This window comes from Bos javanicus, chromosome 6 (genome assembly GCF_032452875.1).
Source record: "Bos javanicus breed banteng chromosome 6, ARS-OSU_banteng_1.0, whole genome shotgun sequence".
NCBI classification, from domain to species: Eukaryota; Metazoa; Chordata; class Mammalia; order Artiodactyla; family Bovidae; genus Bos; species Bos javanicus.
In genome coordinates, this window is record NC_083873.1 from 3,827,608 (window position 1) to 3,834,027 (window position 6,420).

General features: G+C 39.9%; 1 pseudogene; it reads right to left on the reverse strand.

Annotated features, from left to right (window-relative positions):
- Positions 1-3,549: 3,549 nt before the first annotated feature.
- On the reverse strand, positions 3,550-5,827 carry LOC133250027 (eukaryotic initiation factor 4A-I-like; annotated as a pseudogene).
- Between the last annotated feature and the right edge of the window lie 593 nt (positions 5,828-6,420).

The following is a 6,420-nucleotide window of genomic DNA, read 5'->3' on the forward strand; positions in this document are numbered from 1 at the left end:
TAGCTCCTCCTCCAGGAAGTCAAGTTTAGTTTCATGGCTGCAATCACCATCTGCAGTGATTTGGAGCCCAAGAAAATAAAGTCTGTCACTGTTTCTATTGTTTCCCCATCTATTTGTCATGAAGTGATGAGACCGGATGCCATGATCTTAGATTTCTGAATATTGAGTTTTAAGCCAGCTTTTTCACTCTCATCTTTCTTTCACTTTCCTCAAGAGGGCTCTTTAGTTCTTCACTCTCTGCCATAAAGAAGGTGTCATCTACATATCTGAAGTTATTGATATTTCTTCCAGAAATCTTGATTCTAGCTTTTGCTTCATCTGGCCTGGCATTTCACATGATGTACATACAGCCTTGACATACTCCTTTCCTGATTTGGAACCAGTCTGTTGTTCCATGTCTGGTTCTAACTGTTGCTTCTTGACCAGCATACAGATTTCTCAGGAGGCAGGTCAGGTGGTCTGGTATTCCCATCTCTTTCAGAATTTTCCACAGTTTATTGTGATCCACACAGTCAAAGGCTTTGGCATAGTCAATAAAGCAGAAATAGATGTTTTTCTGGAACTCTCTTGCTTTTTCTACGATCCAGCGGATGTTGGCAATTTGATCTCTGGTTCCTCTGCCTTTTCTAAATCCAGCTGGAACATCTGGAAGTTCTTGCCTTGAGAACCCCATGAACAGAAGGGTTTCTAATTGCAAACAAAAGAGGCCACATCTGGATGGATCTGAGAGAAGAGATATCTATTGGAAACATGTATTTGGTAGCTTACAGAAGAATCAGGCTTGGGGAGTAGTGATGAATCAAGGAATTTAGGGTGTCTGAAAATACCCAAATTCATTTCTCAGAAAAGTCTGGTGGAATGCCACTGGTGCCATCATGGGGTAACTCTTGCCATCATCCATGGAATCTTAACTCTGCAATCATCCTTTGAGCAACCAGATGGGCCTGCAACTTACATAGCTCCCTCAGGATTCCAAGCCTTCAGTGGAAGTTTCTACTGGCATAGTTGAAGATACAGTCTCTGCTAATAGCTGCAAAAGACATTTCATGTTTTTTATGGTAGAGTAGTGAGACCTTGTCTCTTAAGAAAAGATCTACAAAGGGAAACTCCTTCCCCCAGGTAGGAAAGATAAACAGACTGTTAAAAGTAATAGTGTCAACTTTGACAAATATCCACAATTTGGGGGTCAACAGCCCTCTGCTGTGGGGAATAATATATATTCAAACTTCATACAATCTTCATGGGTTCAGCTTGACTCAGGGAGGAGAAAGGACATATGCATTAGAGCCTATCTAAGGAGGAAGAAGGCAATGGCACCCCACTCCAGTACTCTTGCCTGGAAAATCCCATGGATGGAGGAGCCTGGTAGGCTGCAGTCCATGGGGTCGCGAAGAGTAGGACATGACTGAGCGACATCACTTTCACTTTCCACTTTCATGCATTGGAGAAGGAAATGGCAACCCACTCCAGTGTTCTTACCTGGAGAATCCCAGGGAAGGGGGAGCCTGGTGGGCTTTATGTCATAGAGTCGGACATGACTAAAGCGACTTAGCAGCAGCAGCAGCAGCAAAGAGGAAGAGGCATCCTGTCCATAGCAGTGTAGATGGCTAAAGGACCTGGAGAAGTAGGTCGTAATTGCAGCTGTGGGAGAGGTGACTGGGAGAAGTGTAAGGGTGACAGCAGTAGGGGAAGAGTGGCCAAAGGATCTTTTTTTAAAATTAATTTTTATTGGAGTATAATCAATTTATAATGTGTTAGTTTCAGGTGTATAGCAGAGTAAATCAGTTGTACATATAGCCACTCATTTTTAGATTCCATTTCCATATAGGTCATTAGAGAGTATTGAGTAGAGTTACCCATGCTATACAGTACATTCTTATTAATTTCCTAGTTTATATATGTGAAGTGAGTGAAGTAGCTCAGTCGTGTCCGCCTCTTTGCGACCCCATGGACTGTAGCCTACCAGGCTCTTCCCTCCATGGGATTCTCCAGGCAAGAATACTGGAGTGGATTGCCATTTCCTTCTCCAGAGGATCTTCCCAGCTCAGGTATCAAACCCGGGTCTCCTGCATTGCAGGCAGATGCTTTAACCTCTGAGCCACCAGGGATTCCCTATTTTATATATAGTGGTGTGTATATGTCAGTCCCAATCTCCCAATTTATCCTTCCTCCCCTTCCCCATGGCAACCATAAGTTTATTTTCTATATCTGTGACTCTGTTGTTTTTAAAATAGGTTCAATTGTACTATTTTTTTTTTTTTTAGATTTCCCTTTTAAGCAATATCATATGATATTTGTCCTTCTCTGTGTGACTTGTATCATTCAGTATAACAAGCTCTAGGTCCATCCATATGGCTTCAAGGGACATTATTTTATTCTTTTTAGTAGCTGAGTAAAATTCCAGTGTGTGTGTATGTATAACATCTTCTTTATCTGTTCCTCTATCAATGGACATTTAGATTTCTTCCATGTCTTGGCTATTGTAAAACAGTGCTTCAGTGAACACTGGGGTACCTATCTTTTCAAATTATGGTTTTCTCTAGATATATGCCCAGGAGTGGGATTGCTGGATCATTGGTAGTCATGGGCTCATGGAACAGGTTTAGCCCTGAGATGAGCTACAGAGCTTCTTAGTGGTATCCTCAGTCTTTAACAACAGTGCAGCTGGCTCAAAGAAAGGAGCATAAAGGAGGCAGGGATTTTAGACTGATGCTGGCTATGGGTTTTGTTGCCAATGTTGAGTTACCCAAACTCCATTGATTATCTTTCCCAGGGCCAGTTGCCAGGCATGTTATCAATATAGCTTTATTCATTTTTCTTAAAGCATAATGGCTCTATGATGTTTGTTAAAATTATACATTCCATTATAAAAAATCAAACAATATAGAAAAGTCCATGACAAAAATAAATTTTTCTCTCAGTTTCACCATCTGGAAAAAATCATTAACATTTGGTGAATATTTTGTGAATATTGCATATTTGGCTATATAAGTAGAAATAATTTTAGGAAAATGGGATCACATACTAAACATTTGATTTAAAAATAAAATATTAAATTTGATACTTAAATTAAACTGAAGAAATAGTAATTAAAAGAATATTTTTTTTTCAATTTCTAAGTCATTTAATTTCCAACTCATTTAATTGATTTCCTGAATTGGTATATACGAATGGGTACTATACAAATCAATGTAACAGGAGCCACCCCTGTCACCTGGGGCGATCCTCTGCCCAGCTAACTCAGGTGCCCTCCCTCCAGATTTGGTCCAGCATGTGAAATGAGTGACAGCTTACAGCCCCCTCCCCACTCTTGAACAATTTCCAGAAGAGTTCAGTTAGGGTGGAGAGAGCCTCTGGAGTCCAGAGCCTGACTAGGTTAGGGAAAGTGATTATTGTTTTTGGGCCTCCCCCAAAGAAAAGGTGTCCAGCATATTCATGGTTCCTTCTTTTGCCTCAAAAAGCAACATTTATTCAAAGAAAAAAAATGGTGAGATGTCCGGGCCTTGGCTCCCTTCCTCCCCCTTCTTGCTGCTCCTTGGTCCCCCAAAGGTCGATTCCTGGCTGGGGCTAGATAGTAGAACAGCTGCTGTCAGATGTGGTCAGCTACACTGAGGGCCAGCTCTTCATTAGAGGTGTTGCAGAAGTTGTCTCCAAGGCCTGTCACCATGTTAATAGCCACACTATCACAACCAAAACGTTCACCATGACTGATCATATGGACGCAATTTTTACTGTTGGTGGGAAGGTCATAGTTTATGACTAAGGAAGCCTGCTGCACATTGATACCTGTAGCCAGTAGGTCAATGGTAATCAATACTCTGCTAGAGCCAGAGGGGAACTCCCTCATGATTACATCTCATTTTTTGGTTCATATCTCTACTCATGGCAGAGACAGTGAAGTCTCGGGTTTGCATCTTCTTAGTGAACCAGTGGGCCTTCCTTCAGGTGTTGAAGATGACAGCCTGTGTAATGGTCAAGGTTTTGTTTAAGTCACACAGTGAGTCTGATTTCCACTTCTCTCGTTCCACATTGATGTGGAACTGGTGGATACCCTCCAGTGTCAACTCTTCTTTCTTGACAAGAATTTGAATTGAATCCCTCATGAACTTGGTCACTTCAAGCACACTGGAAGGCATTGTAGCTGACAGCAGAACCACCTGGGTTTTGCTATTAAGCTTTTGGAATATGTCATAGATCTTCTGGTCCTTAATCATTTCATCAACTTCATCTCTTATAAATATCTTGATGTGTTTGAGAGAAAGGTGTCTCTGGTTAAGCATATCAAACCTATGGCCTAGGGTACCCACAATGAAATGAGAGCTTCTACTTGTAACTTCTGCCCCTCAGCACACACATTAGTACTCGCAGTGGGTGTACGCCCAATGGAGGCATGGCAGGGGGCGCCCATATAATTTCCTAATGCTGTGACTTCCTTCTGTATCTGTTGAGCCAACTCTGAATGGCTGCTAGGACCAAGGCCTGGTGGTCTTTAGATCCAATTCATTCTGTTGCAGAATTGATATGGCAAAGGTTGCCATTTTACCAATCCCAGATTGGGCTTGAGCAGTCACATCATAGTCCTTGATAAAATGAAGAATGGTTCAGAGCTGGATGGCAGAAGGTGTCTCAAAACCATAGGTGTAGATGTCATGGAGGAGGCACTCAGAGAGGTTCATGTCATCAAAGTTGTCACCAATCTCTTGTTACTCTTGATGATGCCTTATGGCTTCATCCCAAATGGGGCTATTTTCTCTGATTGGGAATCTTGATGTGCAGACCTGATCCTTACTGAATTAATTAGCAAACTTCAGATCTATCTTTTTTCACTCATAAAAATTTGGGGAGTGAATTTTTTGACATCATGTTATTGTTCAGTTGCCAAGTTGTGTCTGACTCTTCAAGACCCCCTGATCTGCAGCATGCCAGGCTTCCCTGTCTCTCACCACATTCCAGAGTTTGCCCAAGCTAATGTCCATTGAATTAGTGATGCCATCCTCTGTTGCCCTCTTCTTCTGCCTTCAATCTTTCCCAGCATCAGAGTATTTTCCAGTGAGTAGGCTGTTCACATCAGGTGGCTGAAGTATTGAAGCTCCAGCTTCAGTATCAGTCCTTCCAATGAGTATTCAGGGTTGATTTATTTCAAGATTGATTTTCTTGCTGTCCAAGGGACTCTTAAGTATTCTCCAGCACCACAGTTTGAAAGCATCAGTTCTTCAGTACTCTACCTTCTTTATGGTCCTGCTCTCTCTGTACATGACTACTGAAAGACCACAGCCTTGCCTATATGGACCTTTGTTGGCAAAGTGATGTCTTTGCTTTCTAACACACCATCTAGGTTGTCATAGATTTCCTGTCAAGCAGCAATCATCTTATAATTCATATGACATCATATAATACTGTAAAATGATAAATTTTTATAAATCTATTTTTAATTGACAATAGGTATAATAAAGCTTAATGCAATTTTATTAATGAATAAAACCATACAACTACAACCTAAATCAAAATTTAAAACATTCTCAGCCTCCCAATCAGTATTCTGCTCCCAAAGGTTACCATATTTTGATTTGTGTCACCAAGGATTAATTTTGCTTGTCTTTGAACTGCATGTAAATGAAGTATTCTTTTGTGTCTGGTTTCTTTTGCACATTGTTAATGTCTCTGAGATTCATGCATGCTGTTGAATGTAGCAGTAATTCAGTCTTTTTCATAATTGTATATAAGTTTCAGTATATACAATTAGTATATATAGTATATATGTATAGTATATATACAATTCAGTATATACAATTACAATTAGTTTACTCGTTCTACTACTGGTGGACATTGAGGTTGTTTCTAGATTTGTCTGTTATGCATAAAGCTGCTATGAATATGTTGTTTGACATACACCTAAGAGTGGAAGTGCTGGATCATGTTCAGATTTAGCAGATACTGACAGTTTTATGAGATGGCTGTACCACTTTACATTCCCATTAGTTCCATTTGCTCTATGTCTTTGCAAATATTTGGTAATAAAAAAAAAAAATCATCCTAGTGGGATGTAGTTTTATCACATTGCATTTTCAGTTTGCATTTCTTATGACCAAAGATGAGCATCTTTTCATGTGCTTATTGGAAATATGAATGTCCTTTTCTTCTGAAGTGCCTTTTCAAGTCTTTACTTATTGTTAAAAATATGAATAGTTCCCCCCTCCTTTTTTTTTTTGTTTTTTAGATGGTTCGTGTACTCTGAATATGTCTTTTGACAGATAGTTAAATTCAGATGTCTTTTTCACATAACTTTTTAAAATGTCATCTTCATAGAATTTTATAGGAACCTGGGATTTAAGCATCTCATTTTACAGTTAAGAAAATAAACCCAACAAGTCTAGTTGATTTGTTCAAGGTGCCATAGAAGGCTAAAGATAAGAGTTACAT